The following is a 24,212-nucleotide window of genomic DNA, read 5'->3' on the forward strand; positions in this document are numbered from 1 at the left end:
GACGCTCAGTTTCATCATACAACCTCAGTGTCTATCCTGAGCAAGTCCTATGTAATGTTATTTGCACAGATGTATCAGATTGGAACTTAGTAAACAATTCCCCTTATGTTTAAGAAGGAATACAATCCAACTCATGTCCTCTGAGTTGTCAGCGCTGCAGGGTTAACCGGAGCAATTAGGATTCTGAAAATACATACGAGCAGTTCTGATAACGGAACAAAAAGTGCCATTTTCACATGAATAGATCTTATCTTATCCAGTGGTTCTCAAACTTTTTTTTCGCAGACCACTTGAAAATTGCTGAGGGTCTCGGCGGACCACTTAATGATCTTTCCAAATGTTGTTGCTACCGTTAGCTAACTATTGTAAAGCGCTTTGGATAAAAGTGCTACATTTAAAAAAAGTAATAATAATTAACGTTTTTTTGTTCTACAAAAAAAAGCACACAACTCATATTTTAATATCCGTAGTCTTACCTTTCTAATGCGACAGATGTGTCCTCTCTCCCCCACCACAGCAGCCCCCGAGCTGGGGCTGGGAAAGAGGGGGGTCTCTCCCTCTTTTCCCGGCCACGACAGCCCCCGAGTTGGGGCTGCGAAGGAGGGGGGGTCTCCCATGCCACAGCAGCCCCAGAGCTGAGGCTGGGAAGGAAGGCCATCTCTCTCCAGCAGCCGCAGCCCTGGAGCTAGGGAAAGTCACCTCTTTCTCTGGCCGCCGCAGCCCTGCACGTCTCAAATTCCCCCCACCACCCTGTCTTCTCATTCCACTCCCCCTCCCACCTACCCCCTGCGCGGCTCCACTAATTAGGTGGGTGGCCCTTCATTCTCTCGTGTGCAACCACCCAGGCATGCACTTTAGAGGGAACTATCCACGGACCACCTGAATGGAGCTCGTGGACCACTGGTGGACCGTGGACCACAGTTTGAGAACCTCTGTTATAGACAGAGACTTTTGTAAGATGTGTTTGAGTCTATGAGTATTGGGGTTAAGAGAAACTATATCCTGTTATTTCTAGATCCCAAGCTTGAATTTAGCTCACCAGTGTCTAAATACCATCATCTAAGACTATGAAATGAAATGGTGTTTTCAGTACAATTCCTAAGAGGCAGATGTCTGTGTCTCTCCTTGCCTCATTTCTTAGTGGGCATGACTGGGAAGGTAAATGGATGAGTGGGCTAGAGACAGGATGTCTGTACTAGCTGAGATAAGGGGAAACAGCCTGGTACCATTTACAGAGAACATGCTATCAGGGAGTGGTTCCTGCAGAGTAACCAAGCCAATCCTGAAGCATGTGTTGCAATGTATAGTTAAGAATGCATGTGTTGTTAGTGTGAGTAAAAATGTATATAAGGAAAAGTTTTGCTGTGTAACTTTGGCTGTGTGGTATGCCCTATATCCACCTGCTACACTTGAGTCTCATCTACTCAGAGTAGATTTGCTGTATGCGAAATAAAGGAACCAGAGGGATGAATTGAGTTCTTGGGGAACCAAGTGGAAGACGTCTTGGGGGAACCCCAGCAGGTGTGAGGAAACCAGCAATGCTACTGTCCTTGCTATTCCAGATCTGTTGATATGTCTCTCTAAGGCCTGGTCTACACTAGGAGCTTATATCGAATTTAGCGCCGTTACATCGAATTAACCCTGCACCCGTCCACACCAGGAAGCTACTTAGTTCAAAATAGAGCTCTTTTAAATTCGACTTCTGTAATCCTCGAAAACGAGAGGAGTAGCGCTAAATTCGAAATGGCAATATCGAATTAGGCTAGGTGTGGATGGAAATCGACGGTAATAGCTCCGGGAGCTATCCCACAGTGCACCACTCTGTTGACGCTCTGGACAGCACTTCGAGCTCGGATGCTCTGACCAGCCACACAGGAAAAGCCCCGGGAAAATTTGAATTCCTTTTCCTGTCTGGCCAGTTTGAATCATTTTCTGTTTGGACAGCGTGGAGAGCTCAGCAGCACTGGCAACGATGCAGAGCTCTCCAGCAGAGTTGGCCGTGCAATCTAATAGAAAGAGGGCCCCAGCATGGACTGATCGGGAAGTCTTGGATCTCATCGCTGTGTGGGGCGATGAGTCCGTGCTTTCAGAGCTGCGCTCCAAAAGAAGGAATGCAAAGATCTACGAGAAGATCTCTAAAGCCATGGCAGAGAGAGGATACAGCCGGGATGCAACGCAGTGCCGCGTGAAAATCAAGGAGCTGAGACAAGGCTACCAAAAAACCAAAGAGGCAAACCGACGCTCCGGATCACAGCCCCACACATCACGTTTCTACGAGGCACTGCATTCCATCCTAGGTGCGGCCGCCACCACTACCCCACCAGTGACCGTGGACTCCGAGGATGGGATATTGTCCACGGCCGGTTCCTCCTCGGAAATGTTAGGTGACGGGGAAGATGAGGAAGGAGATGAGGAGGACGAGGCAGTCGACAGCGCTTGCACCGCTGATTTCAACGACAGCCAGGAGCTCTTCATCACCCTTACCGAGATCCCCTACCAACCGTCCACAGCCCTTACCCCGGACACCGAATCAGGGGAAGGATCAAGCAGTGAGTGCTTTAAACATCTAAACATTTCATTTTAACATAAGTGGAATATTTATATTGTTAAGAATGGGCTTTTCAGTCACTCATTTAAACATAGAAACTTTTATTTATAACAAAACAGGAATATTAACTATATTAGTAATTTGTTGTTCATGATTTAGTTGGCTTAGTGAACTATTTACTCCTAACTATGTATAGAAAATCAAGTACTGTCCGGATATTCATGATTAGTCCACCACAGGACGCTCCACTCTGTAGTCCGTAATGCTGAACTTAAAGGAAAAGGCGGTCAATGTGCCCGGGAATGGACAGACAGTCCTCCTGGGATAGCTCGGCATAGCTCTCCTGCAGGTACCGCTCCAGCATGCGCACGAGGTTCAACGGCAGGGCGATCTTGTTTGGTCCCCCGTGGTAACACACGTTCCCACGCCATGAGTCCATCAGGTAGTCGGGGATCAGTGCGCGGCACAGCATGGCGGCATACGGCCCAGGCCTCTGCATGCTTTCACGCAGCATCCTTCCCCTCTCGGTCTCCGAGATCCTCATGAGTGTTATGTCACACATGACGCCCTGCTTTAAATTAGGGAGGGGAATGTTAGTATTGGGACTGCTTTACAGCCACGCTGTGGAGGCGGCAGAGGGGCAGCATACAGGGATCTTTCCCGGGGACAGCCGCGAGGTGGTGGGACAGGGGCAGAGCTCATGCTTCCCTGATTGCTGCCAGCAGAGAGTGGCCTTGCATTCAGTGCGAAAGGAGCCCAGTGCTACTATTACATGTTTAAGCTGCCACAAGTCTACGGCTTACCATGTTTTCCTGCAGCAGAAGTAGAGGTGTCCTGCAACGCTTCTCTGATCGCAACTGCAGGACCCCAGACACATAAGGCGAGGGCCGAAAATTCGACCTTGTCCTGAGTGCGCATGTGAAAGGTGCAGTGCATGGTGTTGTTCACAGAGAAAGACTATGCTCTTTGTTAGCAACTTCATGTATCTGTCTCAGGAATTTACTCCCTTTTTCCCATTCCCACAGACACATCTGCGACTGTCTCCCAACCCAGCCTGGCATCACACTCCCAGAGGCTAGCGCAGATTAGAAGAAGGAAGAGAAAAACTCGTGAAGACATGTTTTATGAACTTATGGAGTGCTCACGAGAGCAGGCAGCCCAGACGACACAGTGGAGGGAGAACTTGTCACAAATGCACAGAGCAGTCATGGAACGGGAGGAGAGGTGGCGCCAGGAGGACCAGCAGGCTACTCAAACCCTGCTTGGACTAATGAGGGAGCAAACGGAGACGCTCCGGCGCCTAGTGGATGTTCTGCAAGACCGGAGGCAGGAGGACAGAGCACTGCTGCTATCTATCTCTAACCGCCCTCCCCCGCCACCAAGTCCCACACCCCCCTCACCAAAAGTACAAAGAAGGAGGGGCGGCAAGGTCCGTTAAAACTGTCAGTCGGCCACTGCACACTGCTGCAGCAATGGAAGGCTCTCGTTCCAAAGTTAGAAAAGTCCTTTCCTACCCATCTCACACTAGCCCATGTCCAAGTTTCCTCCCCCCCCCCTTTTCATGTGCGGTTCATAATAAAACATCTGTTTCTGTTAAGTACTGTTTCCGAGAGTGTCTTTTGGAGGGGATTCTGTCTGAAGGGGGGGAAAGGGGTTTGTTACTTGGACAGGACAGTCACCTGTAGCAGGCTACAGAGGCGGGGGCAGGTCCAGCATCAGGACACATACACAGCACAGTCACCAGTTACCCTGGTCAGTCTGGGAGGCGGTTTTCTTGTTCTGGGGTGCGAGGGTGTTGATCTGTGACTTTGTGTCGGGGGAGGGCAGTTAGAGATCCTATGCCGCGGTCCTTATCCTGGATCACAGAGCCACGCAGCAGGGGATCTGTTACCCTCCGCCCCCTGCCAGAAAGTCACTTGGCCGACACATACATCCAGTCCCGCCCAGGACTGCTGGCAGGCTGCGTTGAAACAACCAATCCAGCACTGCGGAGCCAGTCATTCCCGGACTTTAGAAGCACCATTTGCATCAAAACACTAAGCCCGCCCCCAGCCACAGTCTGCGTCCCCGGTTTAAAACATTCCCGCGAAAACAGTAAAAAAGAGAACCTTGTTCATTAACAGAACAGAACAGATTTTATTTGTTGGGAAGGTGGGGAAGGGGGTATGTAACTTGGAAGGATAGTCAACAGTAACTGGGTAAAGAAACGGGGGCAGGTTCAGCATCTGTGTCCACAAAGTAAAAAGTCACTGGAGACCCTGTTCAGTCAGGAACCTGGCTTTCAAAGCCTCCCTGATGCACAGCGCGTCCCGCTGTGATCTTCTAATCGCCCTGCTGTCTGGCTGGACGTAATCAGAAGCCAGGCTATTTGCCTCAACCTCCCACCCCGACATATAGGTCTCCCCCTTGCTCTCACACAAATTGTGGAGCACACAGCAAGCAGCTATCACAATCGGGATATTGGTCTCGCTGAGATCACAGCGAGTGAGTAGGCTTCTCCATCTCCCCTTGAGACGGCCAAAAGCACACTCCACCACCATTCTGCACTTGCTGAGCCGGTAGTTGAATAGTTCTTTCCCTGAGTCCAGTGCGCCAGTGTAGGGCTTCATGAGCCAGGGCATTAGCGGGTATGCAGGGTCCCCGAGGATGACTGTAGACATCTCCACATCCCCAACAGTTACTTTGTGGTCCGGGAAGTAAAGACCTTCCTGCAGCCGTCTACACAGACCAGAGTTCCTGAACACCCTAGCGTCATGAACCTTGCCAGGCCATCCAACGTAGATATTGGTAAAACGTCCCCGATGGTCCACCAGTGCTTGCAGCACCATGGAAAAGTAGCCCTTCCGGTTGATGTACTGGCTAGCCTGGTGGTCCGGTGCCAGGATAGGGATGTGAGTCCCATCTATAGCCCCACCGCAGTTTGGGAATCCCATCTCGGCAAAGCCATCTCTGATGAGCTCCACGTTTCCCAGGGTCACTACCTTAGATAGCAGTAGCTTGACGATTGCCCTGGCTACTTGCATAACAGCAACCCCCACGGTAGACTTGCCCACGCCAAACTGGTTAGCGACGGACCGGTAGCTGTCTGGCGTTGTGAGCTTCCAGAGGGCTATGGCCACTCGCTTCTGGACAGTCAGGGCTGCCCGCATCCGGGTGTCCTTTCGCTTCAGGGCAGGGGACAGCAACTCACACAGTTCGAGGAAAGTCCCCTTCCGCATGCGAAAGTTGCGCAGCCACTGGGATTCATCCCAGACCTGCAGCACTATGCGGTCCCACCATTCCGTGCTGGTTTCACGGGCCCAGAATCGCTGTTCAACAGTATCAACAAGACCCAGTGACAGCGAGATGTCCTGGGCGCTGGGTCTCATGTTCTCAGAGAGGTCGGAGCTAGTGTCCGACTTCATGCCGTCACGGTAGTGCCGTAGCCTCCTCTCATGATTGATCTGCAGCTGCCTCTGGTACAGGTGGAGGAGAAGCTGCGAGGCGTTGAGAACTGCCACAACTGCAGCGATGGTCGCAGCGGGATCCATGCTCGCACTGCTGTGGCGTCCGCGCTGTCAGTAATCAGAAAAGCGCGCGAACTGATTTCCCGCCGGCGCTTTCAGGGAGGGAGGGAGGGAGGGCTTGAGTGACGGACGGATGACGACAGACGCCCAAAAGCACCCTCGACACATTTTTTTACCCAGAAGGCATTTGGGGCTCGAACCAGAATTCCAATGGGCAGGGGGGACTGCGGGAACTGTGGGATAGCTGCCCACAGTGCACCGCTTCCAATGTCGACGCTTGCCCCGTTAGTGTGGACTCACAAAGTCTCACAAAGTCGAATTACTGTCCTTAGTGTGGACACACACGTTCGACTTAGTAATATCGATTCCACATAGTCGAATTAACTAAAATCGAAGTACTCTCGTAGTGTAGACAAGGCCTAAGTTTTCAATCTACACTATCACTGGCATTTAAATCACCTGTGTTCCATCTGTTATATCACAATCTATTCATCAAGCCAAGGAAACATGCTTATTATCCCCTGATCTATAGGGCTGTATAATGGTGAGCAATTACTATTAGTCACAACTGTGCCACACAGGTAGTGTGGATGTAGCATGAGAAGTTCACATTAGCTACCAACATAGTGGTTTACCATTCTGAATTATGCCTCTTGTCATCACACTAGATTTGTTGGGGGCAAAAGTAGAAGCATTAATGTATATAACTTTTCTCTCCTGCCCACATTGCGTGGCATGGATTATTTGGGCATAGGAAGTGTAGCTAGTTGCTTTTAAGATGACAGCAGAACTGTCCATGCTTTTCTGTTCATCACTCACTTTCTCATAGGCTATAGCATCATCCTCTTGGATGTGGGACACACTCACATGCCTTTTCTGAAGGATAAGCACCAGAAAGAGGTTGGAAGCACTCAGCACATTGAAGACAAGGAAGACAAACATCTCAATGAGACCTACTTCTAGATTGAATTATTCCCGATGCATGCTGCATCCTAAGCTATTCTCCATATGTTCGTGCATGCCGTCACAAATGTCACTTTGTTATAACATCAGTTAGTTAAAATGTGTTGTTTGGACTAACTCCTGTAAGAGTATTATCATAATGGGATACTGTATGATGCCAGCATCAACGGCAGTAAGCTGCCCTCATCAAACACTGCCATTTGAGAGAGTTTATTCATTCCATAGTTTTCAGTCTAGCCTCTCTGAGGTTGATGACCAATGAAATCTCACCAATGGTAGTGCAATCTAGGAAGATTCAGGATTTCAATCCCCTCCCAAACATCAGTGCACTTTTCTTGGAGAGATGTCCTGTTATTTGTGCTGCAAATAAGAAGATTGCGACTGATGACCAACAGAGTCCTTATTCTGAGTCTATTGAAAATGGTGTATTTGGGGGAGCAAAAGGGAACCAGAAGAGGGGCCGAGGTAATGAAGATGGAAGTGGAATGCAAGAATGTTTATGCTAATGGAGAACAGGGAAGCTCTGTCTTTGATACTTGAATTCTTTAATGTCAAAGCTTAAATATAAAGTTGAAACAAAACCAACAGCTTTGTATGAGTATCGTATATTTGTTTTTTTCACAGCTGCAGCAGAATTGAACCTAGGAGTCCAAGAGATGACCAAATTCCCTCTCATCACACTGAGTATTATATGTAGTCTTGAAGGAGAGGGAAGAAATACAGTACATCAAGAGGAAATCCATATTCCAAAAAAGACATCGTTTATGTGTATGGTCATATAGAAGATGACTGCATCAGCTTGCCCATTGTGGAAAAACCACACAAAAGACTCTGTGTAACGTCTCTCCCTCAATCTCTGGATTCTAGTGTTGGATCTCTTTTTCTGAATGCCTACACAGACTAGGGAGATGACTCAGAGCATGACATCCATGTATGCGGTATGGTGTGGAGTGTGTACGCTTCTGAAGAGTTCCAAGACACTGTGAACTGTGGCTGTCTGAGAAGTCATACAGAGAAGGAACACTATGTGTGATCATTGGATGGCAAGAGGAAAGACAGGTTGAACCATGGAATAAATCAGGGGCAATACAACTTCAGTGGGGCATAGAGGGGGATAAGAGATCATTCATAAGTGTCTCAAAAGTGCATTAACCAGTCTGTCAGCACCAGTGTTTCATGACATGTGGTTGTCTTAAGCAATTGGATAGAGGAAACAGGCGTGGTGAGAGGGCAAATAAAGGAGCAGTTGTACCATCATAAAATAGTAGTGCATTTGGAGGATAGCATTCTGAACAGAAAGCTTCTAAGGAACTGGCTGGCCTTAATGACATGGGGTACAGGATGATCTGAGACAATCAAAACAGTAAGTGAAGTTCACCCTGCAAGACTAGATCATATGCCATTGAAGGGACCAGGATTCCTTTCTGAGACTTAGGCAGCTAAAGTACATCCTCTATAATCTCCTGTTTCTGCTGTTTCAGGCATCTTGCTCTTACTAGAGCATTATCTTACCCATTAAGAGCTTAAAGGGAGACCTCAAATAGTAGGTGACAGTGTAGAGAACAGTATCTAGGAAAGCAAAAACCTAGAAATTAATACTATAACTTTCTATGTAATTTCTCTCTTGGCAAAAGCAACCTTTATGTCATCCACTATACAGTAATATGCTTCTGTTTTTCAGTGATAAAATTATATTGAAATTGTATTTCTCTGTTTGTGCTGCTTCTACAGTAGTCGTAAAATTAACTTTCAATGGTAATGACCTTATAAGCTAATTAGCAGAAATGTTGTCCTTTCCATGTTCTCGATACACCAGCTTAGAAAAAATGTTTTTTCCCCCACAAGTTTTCTTGTCATTTGTTCTATGAAGAACTACAGGTGCATTCTCTCTCTCTCTCTCTCTCTCCTTGGCATCTTCCTGTACCAGTATTTTCTCAGTGGCATGCACCACACACTGAACATCTTTGATATCTTTTTGAGATAATACAAGGGATTTTCCCTGGGTTCTGAACAAGCACCTTACTTGCACTTTCAGCTTCTCTATAGTCAGTGAAAAAACAGGTGGCCAGGTGTGTTTAATTTTGCATCTTGTGAGCTGGACTGAAGGGATAGGTCATGAGATGTGTTTTGAAGACTCCTGCAAATAATCATAAAGGTTGAGAAGAAGGTCATGGTCCACGGTGTTGGTAATTATGGGAACCTTTGAAATACTTTTGTAATTTAATTGATATTATTTGAAAACCTACTAAATTTCTGTCATCCCTGAAACTTTCCATGTTAAAACTAAAGATATATTTGGGTAGCAAAATGAATAAAATGACCAATTTTGCATCTTTACTCCTATTGAGTAGTACCTTACTCTGCAAGTAAAGTGTATAAGAGACGACTTGCAGAGTATGGTACGACTTTACATGATTAAGGGAGGTGGAATCAGACTCCAAGACAGCATTGCCAGCATGAGTTCTGTGACACTTTTATTAACTAGAATATAGTGGTATTGTCCATTCACACAGGAGAAATGTTCCCGAGTTCTGGAGCAGCAACGCAACACAAGTAATGTTCAAGGTTCTCCAAAGTTATATGTCACACCGTAATCATGACATACACTTACGTTGTGATGTTGTGTTGCTGATGATAACGAGCTGGTGCAATTTGCAGCTGCAAACATTGTCATTTTATGATGCAGCATCATGCTACAATTTGTTTTGTCCCAAACATATACAATTCATACGTGATGACACAGTGCAAGCTCACTATTTGGATGGTCTTGATGTGCACAATAGAGGAGGGTCCTGGATACCCTTCTTCATATTACAGCCTCAGATTGGCTCTGCCAGATATTCTCAGTAACATTTTTTGGGGGGAAGGGTAACTCTGGGTACCTTTTTGTTCCCAATTAATCTTTTTTCTCGGCCGAGACTGGTCTAATGAGAAAACCTCATTCATTCCTGTTCTGATTCTATTCTTGTGTAAGAGCTTTCATGTTTTGAAATGTGTTCTATGTGTTTACATCTTGGAATTGAATAAATGTCCTGTAATTGATAATGGTATACTTATTTTATTACTTTTGCTCTAATTAAATTGTTACTGATTTAAAATTCTTAATCTTCTGTGTGAATTATGTGATTGTTTTTGTTCCCTGTTTCAGTTTATCCATTTTTGTAAAATTAGAATGTTGTAATTTACTTTCTATTTTTTTTCTGTTTGTTTGAGTTAATGATGTCTGCTGAGAAGCATGGTCACGTTACTAACTGATTGGCTGAATTGGTGGGGAGGAGCACTTTCACAGGCTGGTAGAATTTAAGCATGGCTCTTTTCCAAATCTATAACTCTAGGAGGCAGTTTTCTGCTGAAACATTAGCTTTTATTTATCTGGGTGGGTTTATTTCCCCTCTATCCTTTGTATTTGTGATTAATTGAATTTAAAATCTTGACTGTTCAGATGGCGTTAAAGCTCTTCCTGAAATGTGCTCTTATGAGATGATATACTGTCTTTGTTGGCGTTTCTGAGCCCTTTGTTGACCACCCAGTCAGAAGGTTGGTTACCCATTTGTTAAGCGCTCTTCAGCTATGTAATTAGCAAGTGTCTTTACTGGATGTTTTCAGATTGCTGATGTTTACTCCCATTTACATTCATTATTTAGTTTTCCTCAGCCTGTCTCCTTTTATTTTCCCTCCTACTTGATCCTGCAGAGGAGTCATAATGCTAATTTTGTGATACTGCAATTTAGCGTGGTATCACTATAGCAACGGGCTTCGCTCCAGAATCAAGGAAAAAGGAGTTTCTGGGTTATGAGAGCAAAAGCTTGTTGTTCCAAGCTCTGGATGCCAAACCTGTTTTCTATCAAATAAGGAGATAACTTCTGCCTAGCACTCACACAGGGAAGACTAACAAGGCAGAGTAAGACTCTGTCATTGTATGAGTGAGAGATGCTGTCCCTTAATGGTTCATCTGCAGGATGAAATTCACCTCTCTGCAGAAAAGCTAGCACAATGCCCGGGCACCTTTTACACCATCTCTTGAGGGATCAAGTGGGCTACTGAAATACAAATAATAATAATCATCATAATAATTTAAGTGAAGTGATGATCCTCTGCCAGCAGTGAAGTTCATCCATAGAGAATAAGGGACTCTTAGCTCAAGTGATAGAGACCTGTGTTTTTTGGAAATGAAAGATGAGAGTTCTGATGTTTGCATGTGAGCTATACAGTAATCATCTCTTGTCTGCAGCACATGGATTTCTTACAGAAGGGCAGAAGACAGAAAGTGTTATCAGGTTCTCAAATGATTTACAGGAAACTACATTAGAAGCAGCCACTTGATGCCTAGAAATGGGGAAGATATTTGAGAAGTAAGAATTCTACATCTAAATAGCTAAAGGGCTATTTTACATCCCAAGGCTTTCTGTTTTTTATTTCAGTTGTAACCAACACACTCTAAAAAAACTAAAGAATGAAACCTTGAGGAGGAAATCTGTCTAAGTGAAAAACGGTTTGTTGTTGCTGAAACGGCTGATTCACCCAAGTAGCTTACATTCATATGTTAAATAAAAATGCTATACTAGCAAAGGAAATGCAGAAAATATGAGGCAAGCTGGCTTTTTCATGCAAGTTTTCTCTCCTTTCTTGATAAAAATTTAAATAATTACCCCTTCAAACGTTCCTAAGGAGAATATTCCAGAAAACGCCACATTTGTAGACACTCACTTTTCCTCCTCAAATCCCAGCACTAACATACATGAGAAAAACAGTTATTTGATGATGGTAGGAACACAATATTATATCAGTAATAATGCACTGCCCTGTTTTGACTGGACTTTCTCTGCCCTGTGCCGATAGGCTATTTATTCCAACACTCTGCCTCCTCCTCCCTCACAGTGTCTTCACCTCAATTTCACTCCAAACCTACCCTTCTTACCTTCTTCTCCTCTGCTTCATCCTCCTCACCCCATTTACCTCTTCACTTTTTTTGCCCTTTAGCTGATCCTCCTAATTCCCCCTGCCAACATAAATAAAATAAAATTAAATTAAAAAATGGTGCCATAACCTCGTTCACTCTGCTTGTGTGTTATACCCCTTCCCCCACCCTGTGTCTGCCTTGGCTGTTGAGATTGTAAGCTCTTCAGGCAGGGACCATCTACTACTCTGTGTTTGTACAGTGCCTAGCAAAATGGGGCCCCGTTCTCATTTGGCCCTTAGGCAATCCATAATAAACATTCATAGAATCATAGAATATCAGGGTTGGAAGGGGCCTCAGGAGGTCATCTAGTCCAACCCCCTGCTCAAAGCAGAACCAATCCCCAACTAAATCATCCCAGCCAGGGCTTTGTCAAGCCTGACCTTAAAAACCACTAAGGAAGGAGATTCCACCACCTCCTTAGGTAACCCAAATATTAATAATAATATTTAACATATTGCTTGCTGGAATAGCCTGAGATCATCATGGTGAGGATTCCAGAGAGGGTACAACTATGCAGTATTCCCAGAGCAGAACATACAGTAGCTACAATACTGGGCATTTGGTGTGCAATAGTGGGCAGCAACACTCAGCAGTCACAGTCTGAATGGGTGAATATCCTTGAATCTCTCCACTTATCTACCATGCCAAACTCTGGGCTGGTCTACACTGGGGGGGTTGGGGGGGGTGGATCGATCCAAGATACGCAACTTCAGCTACATGAATAGCGTAGCTGAAGTCGAAGTATCTTGGATCGAATTACCTGGGGTCCAGACGGTGCGGGATCGACGGCCGTGGCTCCCCCGTCGACTGCGCTACCACCGCTTGCTCTGGTGGAGTTCTGAAGTCGACGGTGAGTGCGTTCGGGGATCGATATATCGCGTCTTAACAAGACGCGATATATAGATCCCGGATAAATCGATTGCTACCCACCGATACGGCGGGTAGTGAAGACGTACCCTCAGTTGTTCTCATCCTCACCTGACAGCCTTTTGTAACTTGACCCCCTCTGTAGTTTCACTCTCATTGCTCACAAGCCCTTCCTCATTTCCCTCTACCCTCCTTCCCCTTCCTTTCCGCCTTTAGTCTCTTTTTCCCACCTTAAACGTTCAGGAGGGAAACTGAATGAAAAATGGTTTGTTGTTGTTGTCGCTGAAACAGGCGGAATCGCCCTATTTTCACACACCAAACACCTTCACTCTACTTCAGATCTCTTTGTGCGTCCCACCTCTTCCAACGGTTCCTCCTTCCCTTCCTGGGAGAGGTTTTCAAAGGCACATGGGAGTTGGACACCTATTTCCCTCCTTTGTCTTTATCGGTGTATGGGAGGCATCATGTTCATGCCCGGCGATCTCTGCAGTAATCAGAATCCTTTATCATTGACCCCCCAAAAGATCAATTTGTAAGGACAGGACAAGGAGTCAGTTTCAAAAACTTTTTTGTTGGCACTTGAATTTCTGTTCAAACTGGGCATTATCCCCTCTATGAGAGGGCAATTTGTCACTTTTTAATGGCATGAACAGAAAACACTGCATGCATCAATGTTTGATGGTTGGTGACAATATCCCTGTTTAAAATTTCCAGAAAGCATTTCAATGCAGAGTTTTGGCATAATATTAAGGAGATAGATTAATTTATTGCAAGAATAAAAGAGCTTTGGGGATGCTTGCAATGAGGATTTGGTCTCGGGTGAATTGAATCAGCATTAATGATCTGCGTGGGAGGAAATATATAGGTGTAATAATGAATTCACTAACACTGAGCAGCTGCCCTTAGGAAGCATCCACTTAACTGTATGTCCCAGATGACATATTTGCTGCCTGCAGAAGACAGTCCCCTGGGCATTTCTCCCATGGGATCTTCACTATCACGTCTGCGGACTTGAACTCATATATAACCCTCAGAGTATTCATTGTAATCATATGTTGAATGTTTAAAAACATTCATTGGGGAACATGTTAATTTCCAACTAAATGGTTCAAAGGAACTTTGCATCCTTAAAATGTCTGATCAATGATTTACTTAATTTAGTAAAGTTTAGATGAAGTATTTTCATGATTGCTTTTAAAATATCCCAAATGGTTTAAAGTAGCTTTTAAAAAATATTTTAGAAATTTGTAAGTATTTTGTAAACATTTGTTTGTACAGAGAAGTGAAGTGACTTGCTGAAGGTCACATAGCAGGTCATTGGAAGAGCTCATAGTAAAATCCTGGTCTCTTGCCTCCTAGTCCAGTGCTCGCTCCAGTGGACCATGCTGCCTCTACAACTTATACTCATTAATAGTCCCCCTATGCCAATGGTGCTCAAACTTTTCCAGTTGTACCCCCCCCCCCCCGTTACCATTAATGGAATCTGTCCCCTCCCCCCCATTACTGCACAGCCAAGGCTTCCTCAGCAGCAGAGCTTGGGTTGCAGGTGTAGCTGGGGCCAGAACTGGGGATGGGGGAGAAGCTGGGGCTAGAGGCGGAGCTGGGCTGGGGGCGGAGAGGGAATGAGGACAGAGCGGGGTTGGGGTGGAGTGAAACTGGGGGCAGATCTGGGCCTGAAGGCGGAGCAGGACTGGGGGCTAAATGGGGTTGGTGGCGGAGCTGGTCTTCGGGCAGAGCGGGGCTGAAATCGTGGTGCTCCCACCCTGTCCTCCATGGGGGATGGCCTGGGTCCTGCCACAGACAACCCAGAACATTCCTCTGTGCCTCCCTAGGGGTATGCACCCCACAGTTTGGGGACCACTGCTCTATGCATATTATAGTAGTGTCTAGGGCCCTCAGTCTGGACTAAGTCCTTATAGTGCTTAGGCACGGAAAGAACATATAGTAAAAAAAGACAGCCCTTTCCCTAAAGATCTCACAGTTTAGGTTTATGACAGGATGCATACAGATTGTTAAGAAAGCGAAATGGAGCTTTGTGGCATGTGGACAAGATAAAAGTAAAACAAGTGGGATTTGTAGTTTGCTTAATCTTAGTCTTTGCTCACCATCTGTGCACCAGGTACAGTTAGTTCGCTCTAACTTAGTGTTATCAATTTTTTTTTTGTTTCTTTCATATTTTATTTGCAAATAGATTTCGATCAGTTCTATTCAATAGATAGGTAACTGCCAAGAGTCTGTAACAGGGGAAACATCTTCCTAGTTACTGTCCTGGAATCTTAACATTCCTCCTCTCCAGTAGAGATTTCCTATCCTGCAAGGTGAATTCCAATGAATAAATAATATTCATATTTTTAAGAAGACACTTTACATGCAGAACAGATCGAATTTTAAGTCCCCTTGACTGTGTGCACATTGTGTGTGCATAAAGAAGTGGACTGTGTAAATTCAGCATTGGCATGATAAATCCTTCCTGGTAAATACTGGTTAGGAGGGTTTTTGTTTTGTTTTGTTTTGTTTTTTGTTAAATAACACAAATGTGCTTAAGGATAGGAAATCAGGCCCCTTGTGAGTTAGTTAGCAGAAGTGTCTGGGCAAAAACTCATGCACAATGGAGAAGACGCAATGGGCCAGTTGTTCAGTTGGTGTCACTCAGCATAGGTCCTCCGCCAGCTGAGGAATTGGTGGTGTGTGATTTTGTGGTATTACTTTTCAGAAAAAATATTGGGGATGCAAGCAGGGGAGACTGTATTTGATTGTGCTGTGTAAAACACACAGCAAAGCAAAGGAACATAGTATGATTGTTAAAATATGAAGGAAAGAAAGTAAAAACAACTTTACCGTATTGCAATGTCGTAGGATTGTGCCACTGCCAGTGTATTTCAAGTCGCCATTTGCATGCTATCTGTATCCACAGTACGGAGATGTAGGATAGTAACACCAGATACCACTCCACCAGCCCCTTATCTAGTCTGCTGTGATAAATAATTCTGCTCAGCTTGTCAGCCGCGACAGCTGAGACTTTTTGCTTAAATTGTTGACAGTGCTTGTATTAAACAGCCAGAGCCATACACTCCATTAAGTTTTTGTAAAATGAACTGCCTGCTACTTGCTGTTTCACTGATAGTGGCAGCAGTTGTGAGCTAATCCCCTCCAGTTGATGGGTTGCTTGAGTGAGTGCTTTCAGTCATCCGACAGGTAGCAGATCTTGTAATTTCTAGTGGGGTGGCTTCAGGGCTGAATATTAGCTGTGTTAGACAAGGAATAATTCAGTTCAAAACAGACACTAACTTCAGTTTACTCTAAATCTGACTGCTACTGTGCTGCTAAATAAGAGGAGCTGACCTTTTAGATGTTGAAGTGAAAGTTGAAAGAAAGTATATGCAGGAATTTAACACTCAAACCCTGGACATATCCTAATAGGGTGAAATTCACCCCTGTAGAGAGAGTGAGGAGAAGGTCTATGCACCACAATGCTGGCCCTCTGTCCAGGGATGGATTTCACCAGGAAAGAGTTGCCACTGCAGGTGGAATAAAAGCTAAAGGGAAGGCTTTTGTGGGGCAGGGACTGTTGTTTCCTGTGTTTTCGTAGAGCAGGTAGTGTGGTGGCCTCCATCTTGACCAACGCACTGGGGAATGAACTGGGGTTCTCCAGAGCTAAAAGCACTAGCTGCTACAGCTTGAGTTAAAGAGCCCACGTGCTCTAGAGGTAGCAGAGTCACATTCTTTGTGGATTGGCACCGTGGGGAACCTGTAACGCACACACTAACCAGAGGGTTACGCTAGCACAATGGAGCTGAGGATATTGGTGGGGTGATGTCAGAAAGCCTGCACTTCTGCTGCTGGTGCTGTATTTTTTTTCTGGATAAATAGGACAGGGAGCCAATGTGTTTTAGGTGGTATTCCAGACTCCATTATGGATGCACTGTGTGACCTGGTGCAAGTAATTTCATCTGCCTTAATTTTCCCATCTGTAAAATGGGGATAATGTTTACCTGTCTCACAGGATGACAAGAGATTTAATTTAATGTTAGCAAAGTGCTTTGAGATTCTTGAATGAAAGGTACTGTATTCATGTAAAGTCAATAGGACTCACATAGCTGAAACCCTCTGCAGTGCTTTAAAATATTTCCCCTAAAGGTCCAAACACAAAAGCAGAGTGAAGGCTTTGGAATATTGTTACTGCTTGATAAGCATGTAGAACTCCTGTTAATGCTGATATGAGTTATCCACATGATCCAAGGCAATAGTTCCCATTCAGTGCATCCTCACTGCTCCGTTGTATCTGGATATTGCAAGAGTATGAGATTAGGGTGTGATCTTAAGTAACAAAAGAGCTGAAGTAACGAGGCACAGCAGGTAAAGTTGAAGTTGGAATGGAAACCTTGATTTTTGCATTTCTTTATAATGGTACAATTCATTTACCTTTTACTTTGCTATATAAAACAATTCACAATGGAAGTATGTCACATACTGCTGTACTCTATGGATCATTCACACAGTAGCTTGTAATGGCTCCTTCAAAGTCTTCAAATGCTGCTGTAGTTAAGGGGTTTCCTGCATTTCCATCTAAAACCTTATTTTCAAAGCTGTGTAACTCAGCCATAAAAGCAACAGAGGGTCCTGTGGCACCTTTAAGACTAACAGAAGTTTTATTTGTGCAAGTTTCTTCATGAGGTTGATAGATTTCCATTCCATACGGCTAAATGCAGTGCCACAGGACCCTCTGTTGCTTTTTACAGATTCAGACTAACACGGCTACCCCTCTGATACTCAGCCATAAAAGTTTGTTCAGCCTGAGTTGAATCTTGGCATGAAATGTCTCACCCTAGGAGAATATATAGTTTTTTATAACATTTGGTTTAACTGACACTTTCCCCCCACGCTTGTGATTGAAAAATGGAATTTAGCAGCCTGTTAGTACGATACGTGGAATTACGGAGTGTATCTGAGGCCACATTTTATTTGTTTGGGGTTTGTTTAAGAGCTATGAAATAAAATGTTAAGAGCTAAAAAAAAGGCACATCCCGAGTATTGAAAAAGAACTGTCCTGAGAGAATTGCTCCATCGGGACCTGGAAAGAATGAAGAGCCCTAGGCGGACAAGTGGCTTAACACATGAATTTATGCAATTAGAGACGATTGGATTGAGCAATTGAAAATGGGATTATACTGTGATGGGTCAAAGCCTGCAACACATTGTTCAGGAAACAAATCTGGCTTGATCCTAAGTCTGTCTTTTCAAAATCTGACAGTGTGACGTTGTGCAGTCTATATGGTTTTATAAAAACATGATAATAAGTGAATATAATGTAACTGGGATAGTTTTAGAAAAAATATGGTAATAAGTGAATATAACGTAACTGGGATATGCTTCATGCAAAAGGTCTCTTGTAAGGTATCATTACAAAGCTTATAATCTACTGAGTATGATCATCTGATTTGTATAAATGTACCACTCTTGTATCTAAAACTAGAAATATAAAATGTAACTCTGAGGGCCTATTGTAATTATGTAAAGTGTGGGCCATTAATGATGGTTTGGAATCTTGATGACTCCCATTAACAAGGACCATTGTCCGCAGATGGCTGTGTTTACCTGTTAGTCTTCCTGTATATGTGTGTGCTGGCAAGTGGGCAATGAAGTCTTGCAGTGACATGTGATCATGTCACCTGAACTGGAATCCATCTTTAACCTGGTGCTTTTCCAGTGAGGGGGGGGTGGAAACCCAGAGGGACAAAGGGTTCCCGCCTTATGCAAAAGATATATAAAGGGGTGGAAGAGAACAGAGAGGGAGAGAGGAGCCATCATGAAGAATCCCCTAGCTACCACCTGAGCTGGAACAAGAGCTGTACCAGGGGAAAGAATTGTGCCCAGGCCTGGAAGGTGTCCAGTCTGAGAAAAAGCTTACTGAAGCATCTCTGAGGGTGAGATTATCTGTATTCAGTTTGATTAGGCATAGATTTGCGCATTTTATTTTATTTTGCTTGTGACTTACTTTGTTCTGTCTGTTACTACTTGGAACCACTTAAATCCTACTGTCTGTATTTAATAAAATCACTTTTTATTTAGTAATTTACTCAGAGTATGTATTAATACCTGGGGGAGCAAACAACTGTGCATATCTCTCTATCAGTGTTATAGAGGGCGAACAATTTATGAATTTACTCTGCATAAGCTTTATGCAGGGTAAAACGGATTTATTTGGGTTTAGACCCCATTGGGAGTTGGGCATCTGAGTGCTAAAGACAAGCACACTTCTGTGAGCTGTTTTCAGGTAAACTTGCAGCTTTGGGGCAAGTGATTCAGACCCTGGGTCTGTGTTGGAGCCAGACAGACGGGAGTGTCTGGCTCAGCAAGACAGGGTGCTGGAGTCCTGAGCTGGCAGGGAAAACAGAAGCAGGGGTAGTCTTTGCACATCGGGTGGCAGCTCCCAAGGGGGTTTCTGTGATCCAACCCGTCACAGTAAATAAATCTGGCTTGATCCTAAATCTGTCTTTTCAAAATCTGACAGTACTTAGAAAAAGCAAACAGAACCTCTGGCTTGGTCTACACACACATTTTGTACCGGCATAACTATATGAGTTAGGTACAACCCCAATGTGGACAGTTATACCTGTATAAGCATGCCTTATACTCGTTCATTCTCTTTCCTGTATGGGAATAGCTACACAGGTATAAGCACGGTTATACCGATATAACTGCGTCCACAGTAGGGGGGATGTGCTGCTTTAACTAGACTAATGTAGTTATAAAACAGTACAACTTTCTAGTATAGGCAGAGTCTTAGCTGAATAAAAGGAAGATCAGGCACCACTTGGGAGAGATCCTATGCAGAGGCTGCAACCATAATTCAAAACAGATGTAAGCTCCAATCCTGCAATGAACTCAGTGCGGGCGGAGGGTTCCGTCAGCATGGTGGCTTGTTACAAGACTGGGGCCTCAGGCCTAGAGGGGGGAAATAAATAAGCAAATACAGGTAGATGCCTGCCTCCTTTTTCCCCTGAAATGTAATGCCTTTCCGTGCATTAATGTGTAGTAAAATATCTTCTTTTTAAATGCTCAGTGCACCTTTTCCTTTGATTCTGAATCTGGCAGTCTCACCTCTCTCTCTCTTTTTTTTTTAAAGTGTTAATTTTGATCTTGCCCTATTTCTGTCGAAGTAGCTTCAAATGCCAAATTTTGTAAAGCATGTTTTCTTCCATGCCGAGATCCTCCATTGACAACAACCTCCCTGGAGTGTCTGTTTTAGTAATAAGCCCCTAAAACAAGGATAGCTAATGGAAATACTGGCAGACCCTTAAACTACAGAGATGCGAGCCTACATCTCTCTAATTAAGGCTGTGATTAGAAATAAGAGATGCTTTCGGCCTACAATTTCCAACCATGAAATGAAGGGCTATGAATTTGTCTCAATTTGGCAAGGAGTGGATTTCAGTAACAGTATAAGCTTTCTGAGCTTGGCGACAGAGATGTTGTTTAAAAAGTGTTTTGTAAGGAATCAGTAACAGTGCTTCCCTATAGAGTATTTGATCACAGCTTGTAGCTGTTTCAACATAATTATTGCCTTGTTTGTCTTCTAAAATTGCCATTTTTGGGTTCTGTTTTTTATTCTTTAATGGTGGTGTTTTGTTTTTTGAAAGCAAGAATCTTAGTAGATCTCTGCCCAGAGCTATAAAACAGTAGAATAATTATATTTTTCATTCTAAAAAGAGACACTGACCACTTGAAATGTAGACAAGAGTTAAAAAATTAGTTTCAGCTCCTACAGCTGCCCCCGAGTCTTCCAGTCAGTTGTTGTGGTTTTACAGTAAAATTTTCCTGGGTTTTGCAAAAATGTTTTTCTGTCCCCTGATGTGTGAAAGCATCAACAGGGGAACAAACAACAGAGGAAACTAACCAGTTAGGAACCTGACTCATGATTTTTGAATGTTTGTGGTTGCAGTGTTGTCATAGAATCATAGAAGATTAGGGTTGGAAGAGACCTCAGGAGGTCATCTAGTCCAATCCCCTGCTCAAAGCAGGACCAACACCTACTAAATCAACCCCAAGCATTCAAAAATCATGAGTTAAGTCCCCAAAAACATGAAATTGTTTTAAATATCATGAGATTTAAAGGCAAAAAAACATTTTGGGTGCTTTTTATTTTCTTTCTGTTGTTTGAACCTTTTGGGTTCATGTTTTCAACCTTTTTTTCCTTCAGCCAGGAGCCTAGCACCTTACTTTTATTTTTTAAATGAAAGCTGAGAGTCTCATATAATCACATGACTCCAGAAGGGGGGTTTATAAGAAAAATATCTAATATTGTAAGAATTGTGATTTTATTACAAGAGTTGACTGCTTTGTGCATTTATTAGCATTTTGTGTGTCAACTGAAAAAGCAGAGAAAAATCCTTTCCTTCTAGTCTCTTCACATATCGTAATTGTAGGTGTCATAATAAAAAAATCTGAAAGTAGTATGATTTTTTAAACTGACATTGTCCCTTTAACCTCTTAGTCTCATACATTAACTGTCTTAAGTGGTAATGACCTGACGGAGGCAGATGTTGAACCCTGCTGTTAAACATTGTTTTAATGTTTTCTTATGTTTATAGAGCCAATTAATTCCTGTGTATTGCCTTAAACTATGCTAGGAAAAAATTCCTAGTGTTTGTCAGCCTGGGACAACGAGAGCAGCAACAATAGTGAATCTGGCCAAATAGTATTTAATTACTATAGACTAGACTCTCATTAGCCCAAATGTGGTTTCTCAGGGATTGCTAGGGAGAAAGGGTATCTTTCCCCAATCTCCATGTAGCTGCAACAGGGCTACTGGAATTACAGCTCTGGGTCCCCTGTGGAGCACAGCCCCTACATAACTGCTGCTCCCACTCTTAGCAAGTGGGTGGGGAGGCCACCACCCTTCTCAGGGCTGCAGTAAGTTACTTCCCCTTGGCCCTTCATCATGACCCCATTTCCATGTAAGCAACATGGTGGGAACTCTCCCTAGTGTTCAAGGCACCCTATGGTGGTGGAGGAATTGGATAGTCTGTTGGTCCATGCACTGCTGCTTCAAGTGCTAGGGGCTGTGTCCAACTTCCAACCAGCTGCTGTGTGTATTGCAGCCAGCAGCACATACTAGCCAGGAGTGCACACTGGTCCCCTGTACAACAGCAGTAAAGTGCAGTCCAGAGCCAGTTCTCCCAGGCTTGCCCTGTGGTCTCCCATCCTGATTGGCAGGATTCCCAGAACTTCTGCCAATACCCCTGCCAGGGCAGGCTCTGGCTCTAGCAGTATACTTTTCTTTGCCTTACTCTCTATTTTTAGGAGTGCAGGGGGAAAAATAACTTGTTCTGGTTCTGGGTATTTTCCATCCCCAAACACAAAGTATAACACCTCCTCTCTCCAGTTGACATGATGGCTTTGATTGGCATCCATGGTCCACCCCATTCAAACGTCAAGATATATGTAACAAGCAAAGTCATTTCTAATAATGAATTAGGTCAGTGCCACTGTCTTGTCCTGAACCCAAATATTGAGAGGCAAAGTCCTTGTCAGTCTTCCTGCTATCTTGGAGAGAGGATTTTTGACACACTGTTATGCAGCCTTTACTTTAGGCAAACTGAACCGAAGGAAGAGCGGGGTTTCTGTATTATACTGTCAACTTAGGAAAACATGATTACAGGATCAGACAGTGGTTGAATAGACAGCAGCATAGACAAATAGTTGTAAATCTGGAAGAGAGATGCATATTGCAGTCCAAGTTTTTCTTGCTCCCAGGTACTTATGGTTCAAAACCGCAGTAAGCTTTTGCAGCAGTTGGAGGCCTCTAGCAGGTGACACAGCCAGCTGAGTTCTAAGTGTCCTTCCTTTCTTGAAAAAAAATGATTGTGATGCTAAGAGGATTTGTTGACTCAAGAGAGAACCTTATTGCATATGTCTTTTCTCAAAGAAGAAAGAGACTCAATGGAAAAGAGAGATTAGATCATTTGTTGGAAGATTAGAGTGATTACCACAGGGCCTGCTCCCATTATATCAGAGTTAAAACACATTCTCCGCTGTTTTTAACTATACTCTTCATAATATCAGGTAGGAAGGCTATCCTTTGAATTAGAAGTTTAATAGGATTGGAATAAATGAAGCTGGAACAGGTGTAATTTAAGGCAGAGTTTGGCCAGTAGTATTCGTGAACATGCTTGGATTTGTCTACATCAGTGGTTCCCAAACTTGTTCCGTCGCTTGTGCAGGGAAAGCCCCTGGCGGGCCAGGCTGGTTTGTTTACCTGCCACGTCCGCAGGTTCGGCCGATCGCGGCTCCCAGTGGCCGCGGTTCGCTGCTCCAGGCCAATGGCAGCTGCTGGAAGCGGTGTGGGCCGAGGGACGTACTAGCCGCTGCTTCCAGCTGCTCCCATTGGCCTGGAGCAGCGAACCGCGGCCACTGGGAGCCGCGATCGGCCGAACCTGCGGACGTGGCAGGTAAACAAACCGGCCCGGCCCGCCAGGGGCTTTCCCTGCACAAGGGGCAGAACAAGTTTGGGAACCACTGGTCTACTTTATATTATATTTATACACACTGTGTACTATACAGATAGCGTACATTTTATGTAAATAAACAATTATTTATATATAAGGACTTTTTTGACTTCAGTGGTATTATTCTAAATTCACAGCCCTGTAACTAAGCAGAATTTGGCCCATAAAGTACTTGAGCTGGTCTAACGGTTTGAACGGCTAGCTCTGGAAACAGGTCCCGTGAGTTCTAAACCCAGCTTTGACACAAAGTGTAGTATTTTATTCATAAAAATCTGATCTGGACAAATCCTTAGCTTCTGTGAAACAGCATAAATGTTGACTTTACTGGTGCTATGCTGATATAATCAGAGGATTTTATAGATTTTTTTTTTAAACATTTAAGTAGCCCTTCCTGCATCCTATGAATTAATGTTCATTTTCATGTTTGCACTTCTATAGCTTGAATATACTTAAGAAATCCTAAACTTTTTAAACTAACACATACATTTGGAAATACTCTGAGGCCTGTTAAGACATACAGTTATCTCTTGTGTAGGTTTCACTGTATTCTATATATGGTGAGGCAACATTTACATCGGGTGGATTGACATAAATCTTTATTTTCATTTCTGTATGTAGTTAGCGGTTTTAAAATTTTGGAGTGTGCACTTAATTCCCTGCCTCTCACAGACCTGTGCACTTCTCTGTTATTAAACTGCAAGCATTAGAGACAGTCTGATTATCACATAACAGTTCTAGAGGGAAAATATTCATAGTATGTCTGCACAAGTTTTGTCTTGTTTTGTCTAGTGAATGTTTGATATTTTATAACTAAATCCATTATAACAGTATTAATACATGGAAATAAATAGATGATGGAT

This window comes from Emys orbicularis, chromosome 9, assembly GCF_028017835.1.
Source record: "Emys orbicularis isolate rEmyOrb1 chromosome 9, rEmyOrb1.hap1, whole genome shotgun sequence".
NCBI lineage: Eukaryota > Metazoa > Chordata > Testudines > Emydidae > Emys > Emys orbicularis.